This window comes from Emydura macquarii, unplaced genomic scaffold, assembly GCF_026122565.2.
Source record: "Emydura macquarii macquarii isolate MOO-44397 ecotype Brisbane River unplaced genomic scaffold, CSIRO-AGI_Emac_v2 contig_480, whole genome shotgun sequence".
Classification (NCBI taxonomy): Eukaryota; Metazoa; Chordata; order Testudines; family Chelidae; genus Emydura; species Emydura macquarii.
Genome location: NW_027130617.1, coordinates 14380784 through 14405758, shown reverse-complemented (window position 1 = coordinate 14405758; position 24975 = coordinate 14380784). Strand labels below are relative to the sequence as shown.

The 24975-nt window shown below is 38.5% G+C and overlaps 1 long non-coding RNA gene across 3 annotated transcripts in view; it reads right to left on the bottom strand.

Moving 5' to 3' along the window:
• The window catches only part of LOC137146922 (uncharacterized), a 440062-nt gene that overhangs the window by 365430 nt on the left and 49657 nt on the right, over positions 1–24975 (bottom strand). The window contains exon 2 of one of the 3 annotated variants that reach the window (XR_010918087.1): positions 18319–18766. The exons of the other annotated variants lie outside the window; for them this stretch is intronic. This is a non-coding gene — a long non-coding RNA (uncharacterized lncRNA). Of the gene's footprint in view, positions 1–18318; positions 18767–24975 lie in introns of those variants that run through there. 3 annotated transcript variants of the gene reach the window in all.

Genomic DNA, 24975 nt, shown 5'->3' with positions numbered 1-24975 from the left:
GAGGACGATTTGGCCATCAGGGATTATTTTTAAATGACTGATAAGAGATACCACACATAGAAACAAAGAAGGTATTCACTGCTATTCTTACCCATTCTAAACACTTTCACTCACATATGAAGTATTTGATGAAGGTTACAATTTTTAAGGCTTAACGCTAATTATGAGGCAAACATCTTTTAATCAGTGATGGAAATCTGAAAGCCTAGTTTTAGTGAGCATATTAAGATATATTAGCTTGACAATGTCCTTCCTTTTTCCCCCAAGAATCAATTAGCAGATAAATAAGCTCATAGGCTGTGCAATAGTAATGCCAATGGTATTTCCAAGCATTACCTGGAGCAAGATAAAATATAAGAGCGCTTTGGTCACAGGAGGAAAGAATAATACATGAACCAAAACTTACTCAGTGAAACGTTGTAAAGGAAACCCTACTACAGGGGAGGAGGAAAGGATTTAGAAGCTCTACAGCAGCTGCTTCAAATAAATATACACATTTGCAACCATAAATACAGATTTTTCTTTTTTACGTGATAAATCATTATGAATTTTCTATCATTGAGTACTTGTACAGTTAGGATTAAAGCATCACACAATCAAAGAGTTGCTTGTTTTAGATACACAAGACAATAAAGCTTGTTTTCAAATAAAGATGCCAAAGAGGAAAGTGTTAGATTTCTATGTAAAGCTGGAATAGCATTGTCAAAAATTCAAACTGGAAGCAGGTTATGAAAATGTGTTTGCTTGGGTGTTGTGTGGTTATGTGTATGTATATATAAAGAGATCACTATCAAGTGTTTTATGAGGATCATAATCTCTCCTAAAATACTGGAGGAGAGGGTTCAGGGGCGGGGGGTGGGGGTTGTTGTTTTTTGTTGTTCCCCCACCCCGGCAGAGAACATATACACACTTCCCTTCAGGGATTATTTTATAATATTTTTTTAGTAGCTGACTGCCTATTAGTGAGGTTTTCTGTACCAGACTACATCAACTGTATTTTAGGATTCTTTACTTATAGTGATAGAACTACTTTTTCATAAGATAATTCTCTTATATTTTATACTGGTTTTTCATCAGATCATCTTTATTCCCTTCAGTTTATCCTAGTTTTCCCATGCTTTGAATTAAAAAATCTAATCCAAAATGTATACGATTCTCTGTCTATTTAGGTAACATATACAGCTCCTGTCATCAGTGTGTCTGAGCACCTCCTAAGTATTTAAAAAGAGAAATAACAGTAACAACCTCTTTCCCAATAGCTTTCCTACCGGCTTGTAGGAGAAAGTTTGATTAGGTTATAGGTTTTTTGCTCATTTGCATGAGTGAGTGAATGTCGTTAGTATGCACGCAAAGAAATTATCAAGAGAAAGCTAACCTAAAGAGGAGGGGTTTGCCTTTAGTTGTGAATGTAGTTAGTCTGGGAGTCATTCTTATCTCTTACATGAATGAGTTCCGTAATCTAAGTCCAGCACCTGTGAACATTCTGTCTCCAGTGCTCATGGACCTTCCCCTATTGGTTAACACTCAATTTCAGTGTCCTGGTGGAACACAGCTCTTGTGTTGAGACAGCATAACTGAACAGGCAAAGTCAATCTCTCAGGTAGCCTGGGGCAATCCCAAATCATTATGTTTTTCTACCGACAGAAAACTCCAAACCAAACGAGACAAACATTTTGAAACCCCCGTCAGTCTTAATAATATTATTGAATAAAAATCTGCCCCAGACTGTGGGGTATTCACATTAAAATGTAACCGATATCAGGTCTTTGAAAGAAGGTCATAAAATGTTCTGACTGCCCACATGAATATAGCTTCAGCTTCGTAAATGAGATATCTGACACCTGCTCAGCTAACCCACAGTACTTTGCATTTCTTTAGAACACTTTGTTTTTGAAATGTCAAACCTTTCTTTTTTAAGTCTATCTTGGATATAAAAATGGCTTTTTAATGTGCTTTGTGCCATAGTTTATCCGCTATAAGGGTAAAATATTTCACTCAACACTGTGACGAATGTTAAAGAAAATTCTCAATATTGTGCACATGGATTCCAGTAAGACCAGCTTTAAAGCAAGAGGGTATACATTTGTGGAAATGGTAATGTCAAATATTATAAAAATATCTTGTGCACAGGTGTCAGCAACTTCAGAGGGGTTTTCCTTTGTCAGCAGCCTATATTTTTCACATTAAAACAGAAACTGTTATAATGTTCAGAAAAATGTCTTTAAAAGTCATTCATTTTCATTCTATAACAAAATGTTGGAAAAAGTAAAATATTAAATATAAACAATACGGTTAATATGAAACTAATTTGTTGATTATTGTTTGAGTTTAACATTTTAAAATTCAAAGGTATTCAGTAATTGCTGCAGATTTTTAACACATCCAGCAGCATAAATCTTTCCATGCTTGGTTTAAAAATGTTCAGTGGTTAGGCAGGCATTGAAAGATTTTAATTGAAGTCCCTGGGACAAATTCAGATCTCAGTTACACAAGCGTAACTACTGATTTCAGTGGCATTACTCATGATTTACACCAGTGTTTTTCAATAGTTACTCAATTGTACAGAGGTGTTACTGAAATCAGAATGTCACTCAGTGTCTTAAGTAGGAAAAAAAAAAGTATAGGAAGGACCAGGACCTCTTTCACTGATACCATATGTGGCTTATTAAGACGCACTGAATAAGTTAAAGAAATATTTTCTTCAGTGCCTATGTTTGCTGAATTAACATTTCTTCCCAAAGGACATACACTTTGAAACAAAATGGATTAAATGTGCTGTTGGAATTTCCAGATAGATATAATGGTTACATTAATACTGACCATATTTAAGGGAAAATACCAAAGTTAGGGTATTTTTTCGTTAGAGTTAAAGAAACTTGGATGAGAGATCAAAGGGCACTTTGATTTGTTTGAAAGTTGTAAACGACCCATTTCCAGTTTTTATAAAGTTAGTGTGTGATCTGTGAGTACTTTGTGCCATAATGGAGAAGGAAGGCTCTTCTGCTTCATATGTCAATGCTGTAAACATGTAAATCTGGAAAATATTTTCCAAGCAGGCAGCCATGTGTAAAATCTACAGAACCTGTCATGAAAAAGCTGCAGCTGCAAAAGTGCAAACTTCTCACTATGTTGTGAAGAATCCAGATGTGGAGATGTGAGATTTTTATTTTTTTTATCTTGGAGTTCCAGCTGGACTGAGCTTTTGGTGACACCAATTTCTAAAGCAATGTTTTACCAAGTCATGAAGCATTCATTATCCAATCACAAGAAATAGAACAGAGGAATCGCTTTAAAAGATCCTAAGTTAATTAACACAGCACCAGCATTCCAACCAGCCACATGCTCATTTATGAGTATTTGCAATGTGTCCAGATGTCACTGTGCTGAGACCACCAAAGTTATTTACGTGAAAATGATAAAATGGGGGGGGGAGGGGGAATCAACTCACTTATAATTAGTCAGCTGTCCAGAAAACTGCTGAACAGTAATGCTACTAAACTGCACCTTTAAATGTACAAGTTTTTAGTCCCAGATAATCTGCACCCATGTAAAAACCCGCAAAAGGGGGCTCAGATGAAGGAAATCTCCATGAGTCCCTCCACTGCCTACCCCCTCAATCATCCTGTCAGGGTGGTATCATCCAGGAGATAAATGGGAAATCAGTGCCATCTTTGCCTGCATAACAGCCTCCCCTAGCTCCCCCATATCTCCAGCTTCCTGGCAGTGTGGCTCCATTCAAACTATGCTACTAAAGTTCTCCTTGGGCACAACTGCCACCAGGACCTTTGAAAGGGGGTGGGGAAGGGGCTATCAGAAAAGATAATACAGGCTAAGGCTGTAAAAAACTCATTAATTTCTACAGGGCCAGGGATTATGCCCCCTTTCTTTTACCCCAGCCTGCCCAGTCTTCACCCTTCCTCCATTTAATCTGCAGTGGGAAAACCTCTGTACAGTCAGGGTGGAGTAGAGACAATTCTGCAGAGAGAACCCTTCCTCTCACAAACGGGGTGATTTGCACATGGAGGGTGGCCTCTGGGTACACATCTAGGAGCTGCTATCTGTCCCTTTAAAAGGGTCAGGGGTCATGGTGCATTCTTCATCACTAGCAATTTTTAAATCATGATTGTGTTTTTCTAAAAGCTGTGCTCTAGGAATTACCCTGGGAAGGTTCTATGGCCTGTGTTATATAGGAGGTCAGACTAGATGATCACAATGGTCCCTTCCAGCCCTGGAATCTATGAAAATTAAACACCCCTAAGGTTATTAAAAGGGACAACCAACAAAAAGAGCTGAAAGTGTTCTCATAATTATATTGTAATGCACATCCATGGTACAAGTCTCCAAAACTAAAGGCGAACAAAGCCAAGCATTATTTTAAAAAAGAAGATAAAGATTGAGCCCGAATTCTCAGATGGTATAAATCGGTGTAGCTCTACGTAAACTGGCATACCTCCATCAGTTGAGCATCTGGCCATAAACATGAAACAGTTTGAAACACACAGGAAAGCTAACATAAGCGTTGGATAAAATAAAACCATTCATTCAACACGTTCTGGGCCAGACCCCTAAAAACTGTAAATATAATTCAGTATGAATCAATCTATAACTTTAGGAGGATATAGATACAGATATAATTCATTAATTTAATTCCATGCAGTTATCTCCTGTGGTTCACAAAGGTCTAAACCTTTGGAACTTTCAAGTTCCTACTCTGCTTATCTTTAAAGCCAATCTTGACAATCTGATCTGTGTCAATAGCATTTTAAAAATCTTCACAGAACCACACAATATTTTGTTCACCATTTATAGGTATATTAAAAAGTCTTGTCTGTGTTGAAAAGTAACACATACAAACTGCTTGATAGCAAAATAAGGATAATTTGATGAACATGGAAATCGCTACTTCTATCACCTCTAATATTACATGTAATATTTCCAATATGTAATATTCTAATATAATATAAAGTGTTTTCAAAATGAAATCTGCACTTAAATGCCAGTATGTTCCCCTCTGGCTTCTCACTTTATGACACTAACATAGGATCTCATTCACCAAGCCAATTGAAATTTTAATAAAAGAAAACAGGAGTTTCTAATAAACTCCTGCAGTGAGCTGATAACTCTAAACATCTCTAGCAGCATGGTGTTTTTTATTATTTTAGCTGCATATTAATATGCTAGTATTTGTAAACTCCCTAGTGTCACCAGATATATTCAAAGGCTTTTCTGCATTTTTCTTTTGTGAAAAGTTTGTGTGACAGTGAAAAAAATAATTTCAGTGGGTCTCTCCTGTACAGCTATCTAAAAAAGAGAGACAATATGTACTTTGCAGTAAAAAAAAAGTTTTGCTACCATGTATTTCACATTTGGGGAAGTAGTAAATCCATTTCTTATTGTGATTAAAATTCAAATAGTACTGCTGTCAGCATTCAGCACAAGAGGATTTATTATAGTTTTTGACTTAGATGAACATACATGCTTTCCCCCATCCATCTTCTGTACTGTAGGACAGGTGCATTGGCTATATGGTAAGCTGCCCAACAAACGTTCAAAATCTATAACTGCACCTGAGTCTCTGCTTACAGCCGATAGGGTTTTTGTACAGATACCACTATATGGATCCCTTTAAATAAATGTATATTTTTGTGCTCAATCTGCACTGTATAGACTGCTGTAGATAGCCATTAATTCACAGAAACCATTTGGATGTATGGGAAGCAAGAGAGTAGAAATGTCCCAAGAGTCTCCCCCAGGCTTTTCTTTTTAATTTGTCACTGAAAAGTTACTTTCTCCACAGGCCGCCCTCTGGTGCCCCTATACACACCTAGCAGACAGGACAGTAAACACTCCAGGTTGTCAGATACTAGGCATAAAGGACCATGTTATGTACTGCACAAGGGACAACTTGGTGTGGGGGCGATGTGTGCAAAGTGGCATAAAGCTAATCTTTGCAATCCTTAGCCTGCTCTGCGCTGGGCCAACCACCTAATGTAAGTCAGAGCAGTTAAAGGCTTCTCTAAATAACAGTTTGCCAATGGCTTTAGAGGCTGAAACAGCAGATAAGAATGAGAAAGGCGTAGGGAAATCCAGGTAGCAACAGAGGAGGGTTAGGGGATAGTATGCTCTACACCATCAGATCATCTTTGCTTCTCCCTTGGCTAACTGAGTCAGCTTTATGAGCAGAATCCGCCTGTGAAGAACTGCTGCACTTCAACACAAGATCTAGACCACAGTTTGTCTGAATTGCCCCCTGCCCTAAATGGACACAAGAAATGAAAAGAGGCGCCTGATTTTCTTTGTCCTGACACCACTGATTTGCGCCTCGTGGAAGTGCCTGTGTGAAAATGCTACCAAATCAGATCTATTAGCCCCTCAACAGTGTACACAGTCTAGTCATCTTGGGTACACACAGGTCCGAGTTAAGGCCATGTCTACACAAGGAGAACGTTATCTGTATATGAATATTAGTATACCACACTGGGAAAGCACTCTTAACATGGACATAACTGTACCAGCAAAGTTGTGCTTTATATTGTTATACTAAAAAACATTCCTGGTCAACACAAGAATTTATACCAGTAAAAGCGTGGCTTTGCTGGTATAGCAGCATCTACAGTAGGGACTTCTGCCTGAACAGATGTTCTGCTCCGAGATCACACCCCTTCACATTCCTGACTGACAACGCTGTGCCAGCAGAAGTGTACTGTGCAGGCATAGCCTAAGTCACTAGAAGTCTTGCATGTGCAATGACTGCAGGAATGCATCCTAGAGGGAACATGAAGGGAAGAGGAAGATTCACCTAGCAAAAGGATGCCTGATGTTGAAGAAAAATTAGTTTATGTTTGTAAAGAGATTTGAAGATGCACGGCCTGATTCTCTTCTCACTGGGTTTATACTGGTGTAACCTCATTTATGACAAAAGCCTAATCCATTTGCTGCAGTGTAATGAAAGGGGAATCACCCCCCTAAGAATGCCAAGGATTAAATTATTAATAAAAGCTTGGTTGTTCCAAATACATTAGAAAAAATTGTTCAAGAGCTTGTGATTGATGTGGAGATAAGATCCTTGTAACTCTGCCAAGGGTGATAATACTTAGTGGAGTCTGCAGTGTAAGTTGGGGCAGCATTAAGTTTTGTACTGATTTTTCCAGGATGTTGAAAAATATCAGGGGTCTCCTTTGTCCATGTCCATGAGTATTTTCCTACATTAGGAGCCGGCACTGTGTCTCTTGTTAAGCTTGCTTCTATTAATTACAACTTTATATTTCCTTTAACCATATCTTCTTTAAAACTCAGTTCTTTCCCCCTTGGTATGCATTGTAGAAATGCAACTACCAACTGTCCCGTAGCTCTGAGGAACTTAGCAGAATAAAAGAGTATTAAAAAGAAGCAACATAGCCTCAGGAGGAATGCAGCATGTTTCTCCCTCTCCCAAACTTCTGTAACTTCCTCCACATAAACTCTGGGGCACTGCAGGAATTAAAAACACTGCAATGAGGCAAGGAACAGCACTCTGCACAACCCGTTCCCCCACAAACTGAATGGACAGCGGCACAAAAGGTAATACTACTGTTTGCACCAGGGGCTTCACACCTTCTTACTTCTAGGATTACTGGATGGGCACAGACAGAGGATCCAACAGCAGCACAACTACTTCATACCACTAGAAGGGCCTCTGCTTGGGGACCCAATCATTGCCCCTGCACTCCCAATTGAGAGGAACCCAGTTAAGTGAGCCAACATTTCCAGGATCCTTTTCCTAATTTGTTATGGACTTTACTGTGGGTTAATCAAATACAGCCCTAAGAGACAGTGGTTACTAATTGATGGCAGCTTCCAAACAATCAACCTGACTCTCAGTCACTCCATTCCTGTGCTTGGAGCAGGGAGGAGGAGGTAGTAGAGGGGCTTTTAAGCCATCTTTGCACTTCCCATATTCTGGAGATATGCAGGAGCCTGCCCCCAGCCTGATGCAAGTCTGAGCAGCCCTGAGGCTGCTTTAATTTACACAATCCTTCCCATGTCCCTCTAAGAAGCAGAGAACAACCTTACAGTGTAGTGCCTTCCAACATGCCCATTCTCCAGGGCTAGGACTAGGTTCAGTGTAGAACCCTTATGCCAGTTCTGCATCTTCTGCCAGGGAGATCCTCTGCTAGGCAGCAATTCCAGGCCCCAGGGCAGAACAATCAATGGCCCTCCTAGAAAGAGATGGCTGAGATCTGAGTGGGCTTCTGCCAGATGTTTCTTCTTATTTATTATGTGCCATGCAGGTTCCTGGGCAGCTGAGGAGACGGTATCTGCTACTCAGCTTCCCGGGTCCCTCCCGATTGCCCAGGGAGATTACTGATGAACCCAGAAAGCTGAGTAGCAGATGCTACCTCCTCAGCTGCCCAGGAACTTGCATGGTGCATAATAAATAAGCTCAGTTCAGGGGAGGGGCAGAGAGCACGAGTGGCGGTGGCCTCAGGGGAAAGGAGTGTGGAGGAGAGGAGGATATGTATCTATTCTCCCATCTGCCCAGGCCCTTTTAAAATCACCAGGACCCTTGGCAATTGCCCCCCTTCCATTAGTGGGACTGTCCTCTGGACACTGTGGTTTCTCAGTTGGCCATTTATGTGCACTTTAAGACTCCTTTATGCTGCCAGAGAAGCATAATTAGGCATGAAAATAAAGCTCAATAAGTCCTTTGAAGTCAATGCCAAAAAGATCCATTGCCTTCAATGGGTGCAGGATGAGGTGTTCAGGAAATAAGGTGCTCCACTTCTGGACATGAATTTGTCTACAGAGTGCTTTGTTCAGAAACATTGATTCCCATATTTGTGTAGCAAATCAATTAGCGCCATGTTTAACAACATATACTTAAAGACTTGTACTGGATTTTCATAGCTTTGAAAAGTAGTTTGGAATTGGTGAAGAAACACACACACTTTCTTTCCTGCTTTTATATTAAAGGCTGTTATTTTGCAGCCTGCAGTTGACAAAAGAAAAGGCATACACATTCAATACATAAATTGTCTGAATGGAGCCATTCATTCATTGTCACATTCTTATTATTAGTTATTCATGCAATCTAAGTAGTTAACTATATGTTATGCAAATATTAATCCCAACCAGTCACCTGCCCTTAAAGTGCTGCACTTACTGGTTTGCAAGTGAAATGTATTCACTGAAAAAAAGTTCTCTTCTATAAGATGAAGCAGCTCACCATTAATATTCTGGAAATGTAAATCTGGACTTCATAAAAACATTTAAAATATAAGGCAGCTTTCAGCCTATTTTAAGAATTTCAGAGAAATTTTGCATTCTCTTTCCCATGATGCCATGGTGATGTCAGGCTGCATTTCAAATAAAATGACAATGAAATCATTTCAATTCTATGAATGTGGGGGGAAAAAAAAACAGTCAATTTTTTCACTTGGCAGGCTGAAGTCTAAAGTAATTAAGCACTGCTGTGTGGGTGGCAGCTTCCTGCTCTGAAGTCAGCCTGAGATAATTACCATATTAAAGTCAAAACATCATGTGCTGTGCTGATAGATAGATGGATGGCAAGATTGGGCATCTATTAAATGATCCATTTTGTTATGCTTCCTGGGAAATGTGCCACTGATGCCAATTAAGAAATATATATTCCAAGTGAGTGTTTCTAAGTGACAAAACTTCCACCCAGTAAACTGAATTTATTATTTACTGATCATGAAATACTTAGTCATAAAAATCGGGATAGAGACGAACCTGTGAGTAGAATTACATACTGTACTCAGTTTACAAACCCCTCATTACCCAATTGCCACGTTAGCATAAAGTTCTCCACAATGCAGTTTTTAGCTCAGGTATCAAGAGGCACTTCTCTCATGAAAACCTTAACAGAGATAGAAATGTGATACTGAAGATGAAAAACAAACACCCTCTGAGACACCAGATTTCACAAATGGTCTATTGTAGGAAAGGTCTTTTTCAAGTCTGAAAGTAAAAAACGCAATGTCCCTTAAAATATATCCTTAATTAAACGTCTTCAGGTCTCCGTTTATGGGATCAAAAAGGGAAATGGACCAAAGGTAGAAACAATGATTAATCTGTGCAATTTAGTTAAAGACATTGAATAAAGCTGAGCACTATAAATAGAAATTCTGAACAATTCCATAGGCAGCTAACAGTAATCTCTGTTCGCAGCACTGCCATTGCTGTTTACTATTGTCACTCCCATGGCAGTGTTTCTGCCATTAGGGTGATTTTTGTGAGAAGTAAATTTTTCTGTTACAAAACTTAACTAATTCTTCCGATTTCACTTATAGCCATTTTCCACCACTGTAACTCACATTACTCCTGATTTACACTGGCATGAAAACAGAATTGGGCTCTGTTTAATAACCTGGGGTTCTCAGCAAATACCTAACTGGGACAGTAGCTCTTGTACTCCAGGCATGGTGAGTGCTTCCTGTTAGGAGTATCATGCAAACCCATATAGGATCCATTATCATTGCAGTGAAGGTTATGTTTGATCTTGTTTAACTACTTTCAATGGGATTTATTCTCAACTGTTTCTACTAGCTTATTGATACGATAAAGGACACAGAACTAAAAGCTATGTTTTTTTAAAAGTATGGAATGCTGCGGATGAAGAAAAGATTTCTCCTATTGACAAAATGTAAATTAAAAAATGTGTCACATGAAAAGACATTCATTAATGTTAAAACACCAATTATTTTTCCCAGCAAGGAATCTAAAGAATCAATACATCAGTCTTAATATTAGATTCAAATCTTGCCCTGTAGCTCATCACTTGAGAATCAGCCCCAACGAGTCAAGCAGTCATTTGAGTAAGCCCAGTATTTCTGATGCTCTCTACAGACAATTCTGATAGACAGTCTAAGACCTTTCTGTTTCGCAGATTTCAACCAAAATCCTCGGCTAACTGCAATTTTAAAGTTACCTTGTGAAAAGAATGAGCCTCTGTTATGGCTCTATCTTCTAAGCAATTGCAATCCATGCACGTACTTTTAACACGGGAATTTATTTATGGAAAGTTCACATTGCAGCACATTCCATGGCGCAGTACTCATCTACACCCACATTACAAAGTATCAGCATGCTCTTGGGAAGTATGTAGTGCAAAGAGGGATAACACTGATAAAATGATATGCATGCTCTGTTCAAGGGAAGAAAAAAAAAATCGGTCTGTTCAAGAAAACCAGAGGAAAGGAGTAAAAGAGAATTGGCCTGATTCTGCCCTGCATTCCTCTGCTCAAAGTCAATGGTGTTATGCCAGATTTACACTTGTGTAATGGAAAGCAGATTCTGACACAGTCAAAAGAAATACATAAAATATGCTTTTTTTCAATTAAAACCTTTAATTTCAGTATTGCCAAAACCAAGCATTGAAAAATCATGAGTCAGATGCCAAAAATCCTTTAGGGTTTATTTTTCAAGCTTTCCTCTGCAATCAAGAGGGCTAAAAATTTACTTTCAACTTTTTTTTTTTTTTTTTTTAGATTCCCCAGTAACTGCAAGACTCCAGAAGCTGGGTCTTGAAGAAAAGGCAACAAATATTGCAAGACTCACGATAAAATCATGAAAGTTAGCAGCACCGAGAATCTACCTTGAAATCTTTCAAAGCCAAACATAAGATATTTACTTTTGAAAATTAAACTTTTGATGTAAAAGGCTATTATTCCTTCTTGTTTCTTTTTGCACTTCACTCAGCTTTGACAGCCAGTTCACTTTCTGTTCTCCAGGACTAGCTTCATGCGGCTGGGTTTGGAATTACACCTCTGCAGGAGGATGTTTAAATCCCTTACAAATTATGACTTATTTTTGTTTTAAACATTTATCAGATTTCTATTTATATTAGGGTTTATAAAACTTTTCATTTTTATAACAAATCCTACATTTTGAGCCCCAACCACCTGAAACTGTGTGTCCCTTTAAAACATCTTATTTAAGTTTTAGGGTGCAAAAATATATATGCAAACTTATAAGAGGGGAGAAGTCCTTACATTTACATGCAAAAAATAAATTATGTACATTAAGAGTTCCCTATCGCATTCCTAAACCAAATGATTAGACATCAGTACATACAACCTTTCACTCTCATTTCATCCACAACCATTCTTCGCTCCCTTGCTCATCATCCTTTACAAATGAAAAAACATTATTTTAAGTACACAGCAAGACAATACTCCTCCTCCCATCAAGTGTCATATATTGCAACTCAATTATATATATTAAGCAAAAGTGATTTGTGCATCACTGAATAGAAAAGTATATTTTAGGACACATACCTCTTTAAATCCATCACAGTGTCACTCTGAACACAAGGCAAACATATACAAATCACGGTCATCCTTGTCATTAGTAATAAACACCCCTGAATTTACTGCCATTGTTCTTGCATTAAATATTAACTCAGCCACTCTTCCAACAACAGCAGATTCCCCTCATTTGATAGTCTGACATTGAACAATTGAAGTAAGTGGCCAGACTGTTGTCAAAGGGAGCTGAGCTGTTTTGAGAATCTGGCCCCACAATTCTGATTCTCCTCTGACACCAGGTTGACAAAGGATTATTCCATTGCCTTCAGTGGAGTCACTTCCAATTTACACTAATCCTAAGGGTATTCTTTGATTCCACACAAGTTCCATCCACTCTAGGGAATTTCCATCCCTGGAGGTTTTTAAGGCCCGGCTTGACAAAGCCCTGGCTGGGATGATTTAGTTGGGGTTGGTCCTGCTTTGAGTAGGAGGTTAGACTAGATGACCTCCTGAGGTCCCTTCCAACCCTAATATTCTACGAGTCTATGACTTGCCATTCCCACTGCACTTTCTGAATAACAGAATACTGGATAATATGTACCTTCCATTTGAAGCTTGTTTATTGCTTTAAAGCCAGTTAAAGTTTGCTCTGCTTTTACAAGCCTTCTTTTCTTGATTTATGTTAAAGATACCACTATAGTTTCCACATATTTTAGGGGAAAGCTTTTTGAAAGCAAAGAGTATTGTTCTTTATTCCAGCCATTGATTTTCAGGCCCAGCTTCAGACTAATCAAACCCACTTAAATGCTTTATGTAAATACAAAACTCCTGACTTTATAGCTTTGAAAAATATGGATCTAAAAGACAAACTCCTATGGAGCAAGCATACAGAAAAGATGAAACACCGTACACAGGCACCATGGCCTAGCAGAAAGGGGGATGGCAAAGAAAAGAAAGCTGCCTTATTTCTGGGAATCTTTGACTCACCATTTGGCATCCTGGCTTCACAGTCCCTGACTAATTAAATAAAGACTTCTAGGTTATCATGATAGCTAATATCAGATGAAGTCTTGACAGTTCCTGGATGGCTGCTCTTGAAACATTCTCTATGTAGGATGCACACAGTCTGTCAGAAGGGGTCCAGATTCGTAAACCTTCAGCATGCAGACTAAGGCTCATCTATTTCATCAAGCCTGCACTACACAGCTCTAAAATAAAGCACTGGTTTTTAGTTTCTTCTGATTCCTCTTTTGGGGGACAGGAGGTTAATTGCTGTTCACTGAAGACAGTGATACATTGACTGTTTTGTGTGTGCTAATCGTAGATTCCATTATAACAGCTGAAATATTAAATTATTAAAATAATCTGAAGAGCTTTATATTACCAACAACCTCTTCTTTTAGCTTTTTATAATATTCATGCTTTGCACTTCTATAGCAACTTGCAGCTGAGATTCTCAAGTGTTTAACCATTGTTAGCTTGATTTTACAGATGGGGAAACCAAAGCAGAGTGGTACAGTAGCTTGCTCTAGAGCCTGAGGAAAACCAATAGTAGAGTCAGCTGTTCTAATTCCCTGTCCCCTGTTCTACGTAACCATTAGGTCATGGTCCTGCTCCTGTTTTTTCTATTCAAACCCACTCTATTGTCAGTGCATTGTGCTGGAGTCCTGCAGACCACTCCACGGGCAGTCAGAAGATCTTAGAGGATTTTTTTTCAAGAAGGATGCAGTAAGGGTGGAAGAGGTGACCTCCCCACCTGCCAAATTTGCCGCTCAGTAATTGGTCAATGCTTTTTTAGAGAGAAACTCTCGCATAAGTTAGGAAGTTCTAGAAAGGTCCATGCAGTTACTATAACTAGTGAAACGGAAAATTCAGGGCTCATAACAGGTTACAAGGTGTTTATTTGCCTCTAGCTCAGTCTAGTAACCACTTTCTGTACTGCAGAAATCAGATATGTGAGGCAACATATACTGGAGGTTTTTAAGAACAGGCTGGACAAACAAACAGCTGTCAGAAATAATCTATGTTTACTTGGTCCTACCTCAGCACAGAGGGCTGGACACGATGACCTCTCAAGGTCCCAACCAAGCCTACGTTTTCATGATTGCCCCTGGTATGCTGGTAATTAAAAGAACTCTACTGCACTTAAAAGCAGAAGAGAAACAACAGCTGAGCATAGCAGCAAAAAGTTGAGAACTCTGGAGGGATGAGTTCACATACTACTACTAGATTTTAGCAGTAGTGCTTATAAAACAGCACTCCAGCTTCTAATGGTGAAAGCTGCTTTTTCCCTATATAATTAGGATTCATTTTAACCCGTAAATCCAGCAAATGAAGAAAGCAATTAGAAATCTCCACATAGACAAGCTCTCCCCTTCTCACAACAAATGGCCCATAAAAACACCTAGACCACATTGCCCCCGTGGAGATCTGCAAGCAGAAATCTCCCCCTGCCTATTGCTGTCCAGTTTTCTGCTACTCCATGTGTGATATTTTATGCCAATTATTAAATGAACTAACTTGTATATTTACAAATAATTTGCATTTTACCCATAACCTTTAGCTTATGGACTAACTCATAAAATTGGGAGAATGCAAAGCAGCACGGAACATGGTGGTAGTGGGTGGGAACATGCACAGGGGTGCCAGGTAGCTGAATGCTAGGAGGGAGCTGTCTTGGAGGGAAGTGGAGTTTTCTAGAGGGTAACTAGTATCTAAGGGAGCCTAGGGCCAGAGTTGGGATACTCACCATCTGTCTCTGCTGACATTACCCCTGCCTCCTTCCCCATTTGGATCCAGCTAGGGAACAGTGACAGATGAGGTAGAAGGGTCACATGACTTCCTGCTCAGCAGGCACCACAGTATCCCCCCATAGCAAGCAAGAGCAATTGCAAGTCATTGCCGCAGCACCTGCTGGATGCAGAGTAGTCTCAGCTGGGCAGTGGTAATGTGACACAGACCTGTTATTACATGAGATGCTTGACACTTGACTTTCCTGCCTGACTGTTCACAGAAGGCATGAGGAACTGAACTGCCCTGGAGCTCATGGAGGGGACTTGTGTGTTGAGGATTCATCCATGGGAAGAAGACTAGCTAGGGACAAGAGGAGAAGGTGCCAGAATGGGTGTGCTACATGAATCAGCCACATGGACTCTGCTGGAAAAATAGCACAGTCTACATCAGCATAGTCCACCAGAGTGGTACTCAGGAGACTGGGGTTCTATTCCTGGCTCTGCCACTGGGTTCTTGTTGACTTTGGGTAAATAACTTCCCCTCCTTGTGCCTCAGCTTCCCCAGCTGTAGAATGGGGATAATGATACTGACCTCCCTTTGTAAAGCACTTGCGGGGGGTCTACTGATGAAAAGTGCTATGTAATAACTAGGTATTTATCTTGTTTTGCTGACCCGCCATATTCTTCCTTGCACATTTGACAATCCTTTCTAGGGAAAACCTGACAGAGTGGCTGAATTAGAACCAGAGAAAAACAGTGGGGCTAAAGCTGGAGCAGTGGCCCCAACCTCCAGCACAGTCCTAAAATCTGGAGTGATCTCAGTGTACCTAAGAGTTCTGGGTCCAGCCATCCACTTGTTCCACAGTGAGCTGTGAACCCTCATCCTCCTCTTCCTTGAAAGTACAATCTGAAAAAAAACAAAACTGAGATGCCTCCTTCCTGGCCCTCTCTCACCAGCAGTTTGGTTTGGTTTGTCAGGACTATGGAGCAATCTGGGTCTTAGTTTGGTGAGATCAGAAAACATGGGCCAAAGCTAGCTCATTTCACACCACAGCTTTCAGTAGAACTACTTCATAAAAGCAGGATTTGGCTCCTAAGGAAATGCCTCTCAGATTCTGTGATGTGAGCTCCCACAATTTGCAGATGCTTGCCGCCAGAACTAAATCATGTCTTAAGGCCTTATCCCCTCAACCTGCTCACAGGAGTTCAATGGGACTGCCAACATAAGGCAAGATGAAGTTGAGCTTTTGTGGGTTCATAAAAATACAGAATTTTTGCAGGGGGCTGTTGCCAACTTTTATTTACTTATTTATTTTTCCCAGCTTTAAGTGAAAAATAGGCTGGTCTGCTATGAAAGTGTCAAAAATTGCCTGGAGAAATACGTGCAAATTGCTGAGAAATCATTATTTTGACTCCGGGTTGGAATATTGCCAATTCTTCTACAAAAGGTTCTGAGGGAGAAACAGCAAAATGTTGCTCTGGATCAATTTTCCAAATATTTACGAAAATAGCAGTGATCTGATAGAAATACTCAACCAGGTGATAGCTACACACAGCTTCAGAAAACACCAAATTACTTTAGATAGTCTCACTAGTAAATGACCGTATCCAAAGTTTTCCATAAAAAAGAGAGAACAGTCTAAACCAATATTTATATGGTTTCAAAAATAAACTAAACCCTTATTTTAATGGTTTCAAAAAGTAAACTAGAGTTACTTTGCAGATTTCTGTTTATTGCAATTAGCAAAGTGTTCAGAGTTCTAAAATAAGAGAAAGCATTTAACTATTTTTGATCATGCTAATGAAATTTCTCCTTTATCATAAATGGAGATGGGAAGGTAGTTCTGTAATTCCAGAGAAATATTTAGAAGAACTGTATCTGTTATCTAGTATAAGGTCCAAAGCTTGTATTTTTGAAGACAGAGTGACATCTAAAGGGATTTTTGAAACACTCACGCCTGGCACATTGAATCCAAACTAACAAAGTCAAGGACATGTTATATTTTTGAAAACTGATGAGTTTTCAGGTTTGCTGTGGTTGATTGTCCCAAGTAACCATGAAAAGAGGATCAAATTCCAATTTTAATGACATGCCTCAGGGTACCCTCAGGACAACTGCCATTTTTATCTTAGATTCTGCAGGTCCTCAGTGAACAAAAGGGGGGAAATCAGCTTTGAATAGATTCCTTGTGCTGTTGTCAAAAGTAATCCAACCATTCCAAATATCTGTATCCTAAAATATCTTCACGCAGACAGTTTTTATTAACCTGAGATATTAACAGAGTGAAATATTTACATGGGATTTTAGTTATTGATTCTCCAATTAAATCTTCTGTTCTCTAAATGATAGGTATGATTTTTTCATAGTCTCTCATACACACACGCACAGTTTGAATCTTTCTATAATATGTAGTGAGTGGATTTGGGATCCAAGATATTTGTACAGCTACATATATTCTGTAAATTATAAATTTACCAATATGAGCCTGATATATAAAAAACAGCTTAGAAAAAATAGCTCATTTTAAAGTCAAAGTTTAGAATATGAAAGATCAGTGGCTTAGGAGGAATGCTTACATGTGTCTTTGTGAACAGAATTCATAATTATCTTTACTAATCTTCTATGATGGACTGTTATTTCATTCTTCAATTACAATATCTTACTGAACTATTACTGAATGACAGGACCAAAGGGGGAAAAATCCTGAATTAAAAATATTTTCTCCTCTATAGGGATGAAATCATAGTCAAAGCTCACAGATCTCATGCTTCTTCGGCTGTGTTTTAATTGTGCATTTCTTAGGAAGTGGAATGTCTTCTGAGGCAGTTTTCCTTATTTATGAAAAAATCTATAAAATCATGAAAGGCTACCAGGATGCTCTATCTCATTCACAACCCCGATGCCCTGGTGAACTGCTTAACTTAACTCTTCCTGTCTGAAGGGACAACAGGCCCTGGCCTTAGACAATTTAAAATATTCTGCTTTTACTATACACGTTTAACAGAGGGAAGAATGAGGAACCTGTCATTTGTAAAGCAGCAATAGGAGCGAAGCTTGTGGTGGTGGAAGGAAAAAAAAGTTGAGTAGCTCGAAGAAGCTATGCGATGAGAACATTTACAGTGTGATAGTAGTTGCAGTAAAGTGGTGTTATTTTGCCTGAGGATAGTATTTGCTCACACAACTGATTTTCTGTTATGTTTTATTAAAAAAAAATCATTCCTACATCTACTAAAACAATGATATTTCTTTTCAAGTCAAAAGTAGCGGGCATAGCTAATATAAAACAAAAAGTGGGACCTGAGGCACTGAGACAATAAATAATGACAGAACCTTTCAAGAAGATTAAAGCAACATGTAATTCCAGATGCATGTTAATAAAACAAGTGGTGAAAAATAATAAATAGTGTAACATAATGGAAGATACCTATCACTAAACTGCAATTAGTCTTTGTGCACGCTATCTTTTTTTCAACACTTTCAAAGATATTGCAACAGTCTAAATTGTTTGATAATTTTCAAAGAGAAGTGGTCATATAGAAAAGTTTTTTAAAAAACATTATGCACTATACATTTATTTTCTAGGCTATTTCAAATGGAGTTTGAGTCAGTCTCTTTTTGGACGTGTTCAGATCCTGTTCAATTTCCCAAAGCTATCAGTGGTCCATAATGTCACTCAGCTTGTTGAAATTCTGATAAGGATTCACATATTAGAGATAGGTCTGTGGAGTCTTGAAGAAACAGCAAATTAGAAGAGTCTTTATTAGGTCATTGATAAGTCTTGACGGCTGCAAAGGAATATATTTGCATATCTGTAAAGGAGGGACCTCAATATTAATGCAAAATGATATTGATAAATAATAACTTTTAATGTCATTACAAACTTGTTTACACCATTATTGAATATTCATATATTCCAAGGCCAGAAAGGATCGTTGTGATCATCGAATCTGACCTCTTGTATAACCCAAGCATAATGACTTCTCCAAAATAATAACTAGAGCTTATTTTTTACAAAAAACATCCAATCTTGATTTTAAAATTGTCATTGATGGAGAATCCACCACCACCCTTGCACTATATTGTTCCAACAGTTAATTAACCTCACTGTCAAAAATGTATATATCCAGTCTGAATGTGTCTAATTTTAACTTCCAGCCATGGGGTTGTGTTATACCTTTCTCTGATAGACTATTTGATACTTATTCCCCATGTAGATACTTATAGACTGTAATCAAGTCACCCTTTAAACTTTTCTTTATGCTAAATAGATTGAGCTTTTTGAGTTTTCCACTAGGCGGCAGGTTTTCTAATCCTTCAGTCATTCTCATTCCTCTTTACTCTGGACACTGCGCAACTTATCAACATTGTTCTTGAACTGTGAGCAACAGAACTGGACATAATATTTTGGCAACAGTCACACCTGTACCAAATATAGAGGTAAAATAAGTCCTCTGTTCCTATACAAGATTCCTCAGTTTATGCATCCCAGGATCTCATTAGCACTTTTGGCCACAGCATCACATTCAGAGAGAATGTTCAGCTGATTATCCACCATTACCTCCAAATATTTTTCAGAGTCACTGGTTCCCAGTATAAAGTCCCCTCTCCTGTAAATATGGCCTACATTGTTTGTTCCCAGAGGTATGCATTTAGCTGTATTAAAACACATAGTGTTTGCTTGCACCTGGTTTACCAAGCAATCCTGATCATGCTGAATCAGTGACCAGTCCTCTTCATTATTGACCACTCCCCCATTTTTGTATCATGGGGCAAACTTGATCAGTGATGATTTTATGTTTTCTTCCAGGTTATTGATAAAAATGCTAAATAGCATAGGGCCAAGAACCAGTCTCTGTGGAACCCAACTGGAAACACAACCATTCAATGACAATTGCTTGTTTTATTTTGAGACCTATCAGTTGACCAGCTTTTAATTCATTTAATATGTGCCATGTTTATTTTATATAGTTCCAGTTTTTAATCAAAATTTTGTGCAATACCAAGTCAAATGCCTTATAGAAGTCTAAGTATGTTATGTCAATACTATTACTTTTATCAACCACACCAGTAATCTTATTGTAAAAAAGCAAGTTAGTTTGACAGGATCTATTTTCCATATACCCATTTTGATTTGCATTAATTAAATTATCTGCCTTTAATTCTTTATTAAAGGAGTCCCATATCAGCCTCTCCATTATCTTGGCAGGGATTGATGTCAGGCTGACAGACTTATAATTACCCATGTCATCCCATTTCTCCTTTTTAAAAATTGGCATAACATTAGCTTTTTTCCTTCCAGTCTTCTGGAACTACTCCAGGACTTCAAAACTTATTGAAAAATCAACATTAATGGCCCAACAAACTCCAGCGCCAGCTCTTTTAAAACTCTTGGATGCAAGTTATCTGGACCTATTGAGTTTAAAATGTCTAACTTTAGCATCTTCTGTTTATCATCCCACAGAGATACTAATGTAATGGAAAGATTGTTATCATCGTATCATGAGAGACTAAATTATCTGTTTTGTCTCCAAATACGGAACAGAAATATTTAATGCTTTTGCCTTTTCAATATTTTTATTGATAATTCTACTATGTCCTTCTAGTAATGGACCAATGCCATTGTCAGGATTCTTTTTTTCCAAATATACGTTAAAAACTCCTTCTTATTCTCCTTATCTCTGCTGACCATAGATTTTTCCTTTTATCTCTTTGCTTCCCGTATCAATTTTCTACAGTTCCTATCTCCTGCTATATATTCATTACTATCAATCTCCCCCTTTCTTCCATTTATTATATATTATTTTTATAGTTGCTTTCAGTTCCCCTGTAGACCAGGTTAGTTTGTTTGTGTTTGTTTTTAAAACCACAACAGCCTTCTTCCACAAATGTGACTTTTGGGGCATCTAATAAGGCATTCTTTAAATGATTCCTAATTATCATTCACATTTTTCTGATTAAATTCTTCCTCCCAGATGATTTGGCTCAGTTGTTTTCAGCTTTGTAAAACTGGCTCTATTAAAGCATCAATTATAACAAACACACACACACACACACACACACACAAATATATAAATAAAACTGGTCTGGACTTTATTCTGTTTACACATTATAATTGTAATCAAATCATGACTACGTGTACTTAAGTACTATTAAGATATTGTTACAAGTGTGTTATAGCCAGGATACTTGAAATATAACAGTACCTGTGTACTTTTTAGTTAGTTAAAAAAAAATTGCAGAGGGCTTCTGCTTTTCGGTTGCCCAGAGATAAGCAAATGTCAGCAAAATAGTCCTCGTTAGTGACAAACCATGTTTATTACCTGAGTGTTTATATAAATTCAGAAAAGCTGCATTTAAAATTTTATTTTGCTCTAGCCTTTTATTCCAATTCCTTTTATACTGTGTTTTGAAAAATGGATGCAAGATTGATTGTTGTGATTGGGGCTTTAGATAGAATATTTAATAGGAGTTTTTATTGTATACCACAGCTGGTCAACTGCATGTGGTCTAAAAGGCAACGAACATGTGATTCACTGGCTAGCACACCCTTGCAGGCTCTCCTCGTTTAGCATCTCCTACTGACGGCCATTCCAGCACAGTGGTGGTCTGCTTCTTCTTGCAATTCATCTCTCTAGCTGGATCACATATAGTCCCGCTTCTTCCAGGGTTGACCAGGATTGCTCTGCACTCTTTAAGTCTCTTCCACCAGCTCAGTGCACGTTCTGGCAGCCAGGTGGTTCTGCTGAAGGACAGTTTTCTCCACTCCCCTCGCAAGGGCAGTCCCTTAACTCAGCTGGAATTTTTCTGCAGGCCTTCCACCAACACTCAGAGTCCTGGATGGACTCAGTTCCTGCCACTTTCTTTCCCAACAGTCTTAGGCTCCCTGTTGCAGAGATACCTTCATCCTGGGATGCTCTGTTTGCCAGTAGTCCCCCTCCGCTCCCTGCCTCCACCCAGGCTCCTGGTAATGAGTAAGACCCAGAGATCTGCTCTCCTCCTTAGTCAAGACTTACCGAGCCAGGTTCAGCCTTTTTAATACCGCCCTCCACCTACTGCAGGTGTAGTGTGGTGAGGCTCATTGTATCCATAGGTGCTCATTAACCCCTTCAGGCCCCATGAAGAGTTGGTATACCACCTCACAGCAACTAATCAAGAGTGTTTCATCAAGATCAGGGCACCTCCTATATAAAATTCCAGTTTGGAACAAACATAATCCTTATCTCAAGAAAACAAACCATGTAAAACATTCATGTTTTAGGAGAAGACTTGATTGTGAAAAGGAATGTAGGACTATTTTATTGAAGCAATAAGCCTTGGCCATAAATGGAGCCCAGCCAAACCTCTAGGAAAAACACGTCACTGGAGATGTTCTAAACCTTTTGTTTATTTCTTGATGTTGAAATGACAAATACCTTTGTGAAATGCAGACTTGCAAATATGTCAGCTCTCTCCTGGTATAGCGCCTAATGTCATTGCTATGTAAATAGCAAAATGCTTCATGTACCAGCATGGAATCTAACGGCCTTGCTAAAGAGATTACAAATAAAAGAAGCATTTGAATATAGCGTATTTTTATTAATGGGAAGTTAATTGATTACTGGCAGCACTCAAGTAACTCCCTCACACAACTCAGGAAGACAACAATTTTGGGAGAAATATGATGATTCTTATCAAATCAACAATTTCTTTACTAGCTATTTAAGCTAAAGACTGTAAGAATTATTGACTATTTAAATAACTGTTTGAGAACTAAAAACTTTAAATGTAACTATACTAAGATTTCTATAAAGAATAGGAGTGCTTGCATTTTTTGAAAACAATTTAATTTCCTGTTGTACTCTAATGAAATTAAAGAAAATTCAGACATTGACTAAAGAAAAAGAAAAAGTTAAAACTAACTGTAAATATGTTGTCAGATTCTCCCATCACAACTTAAATATAACTGTCTAGAAAGTTACAACCCCACTGCATATATGTATTAGCAAACGACCTACTGACAGGATGAAGAGATTCCTAAGGATGACCCTACAAGGTGCTGAGCCAATAAAAGAATGACCAATAAACAAACCTGAAAGAGATGTGTCTGTCTATTACATCATGGAAATGGGAAGGAGAAGAGTATAAAAACTCTGCAGTGAGCACTCCCCTCACACACACACACACACACACACACACACACACACACACACACACACACACACACACCTTGCTCAAAAACACAAGCAAGCAACAGACACCTAGAAAACAGAGAAAACTCAAGAAGAAACCAATCCCAGGAAAACCTCTCCAAGACTTTAACATGGATTGGTGAAAGAGAATGAACTAAGACATTGCTAAGGGATTAGTTTAAAAACTCCTGTAATTATTGTATGGTGATATGGAAGTACTGTTGTAATTTAAGACACTAACAGTTTTCCTGTTAATCACCAAATGATTAGACAGTGGCTCTTAATCTTTCCAAACCTTTGTACCCCTTTCAGGAGTCTGATTTGTCTTGCATACCTCCCAATTTTCACCTCACTTAAAAACTACTTACTTACAAAAATACAAGGAGTCACAGCACACTATTACTGAACAATTGTTTATGTTCTTATTTTTACTATATAATTATCAAATAAATCAATTCGGATATAAATTTTGTACTTACATTTCAGCGTATAGCATATAGAGCAGTACAAACAAGTCATTGTCGGTATAAAATTTTAGTTTGCCCTGTCTCCGCTAGCACTGCTTATTATGTAGCCTGTTGTAAAATTAGGCAAATATCTAGATGAGTTGATGTAGCCCCTGGAAGACCTCTGCGTACCTCCAGGGGTATGTGGACCCCTGGTTGAGAACCACTGGGTTAGCAGGGTTGCCAACCATCTAGTTTTTGGCTTCTGTGTCCAGGTGCAGTTTAGGGTTGCCAGGTGCCTGGTTTTTGGAGACCTGGAAACCCTAAATGGCACCTGAACCAAAAGTCCGGTTCCCACAGGGTGGAGGGAGGTGCCAGATCATTAACCTGTGCCTGATCCTGCTCAGCTGGCATCACCTCCTACCTACAGGCACACTCCTTGAGATGATCCAACAAGCAATAGAGGGTAGGGAGAAGAGGAGCGAGCAATGTGGTGGGCCTTAGGGAGAGAGGCAGAGAAGGGGGTGCGGTTTGGGGGTCTGATTACCAGTGATTAGAAAGGTGGCAACCCTATGGGTTAGACTGTCTATTGGAGAGCAGACAGGGGCCAAACATTGTTAAAAAATGAAGTAGTGGGATTTAATTGAATTCAAGAGTCTTAACGTTTGTAATTGCCCTCTCTCAATGGATTCTGATTTAAGTATTTTCTTCAATAAATAAGATTTAGTTAAGATTGCTTACTTTGCCCAATTATAAACTAGCTAGTTATAACCAGATAGGTTTCACCTGCCCTTACACAAAATTATTGTGCCCATGCATTAACTGTTTTAAATATTTAATAAGATGCTAAGACAGGATTTTCTATAAATTTGGGAAACAATATTCTGCATGTTTATAGTTTGGTCTTAATTTACCCAACAAAAGAATGCCCCCGGAGATGGACTGCTTCTAGAGACATAATTTCTGCTAAGAGTTCTCCACTGAGAGACATATAGAAGAGATTTGTAACAGAGGCAACCAGTTTTATCACTTATGTTCTATCATCTTTGTTATCTGGTTGAATGTTTTCTTTTCCCTTTTCAATACTAAAAATAGCCATAGTTAATAATTGTGATTATCTTGCTTGGTTTTAATAATGGTACCTCCTGAAGTATGTAAAAGGACCTCGGACACCAAAAAAGCGGGAGTCACAACCCTGAGCTGGCAGTAAGAGGAACAGTTATTCAGAGCCAGTGAGTTACCATTTCTTCTTTCTTTAAACTAAACATTTTAGTAATTTTAAAAATAAAATTGCTTGACACCCAACAATTTAAAATTACCACTTTCTAACCCAAATCTACAATGCAGTTTGAACTTCTTTTTTGTTTGGCAAAGCACTTC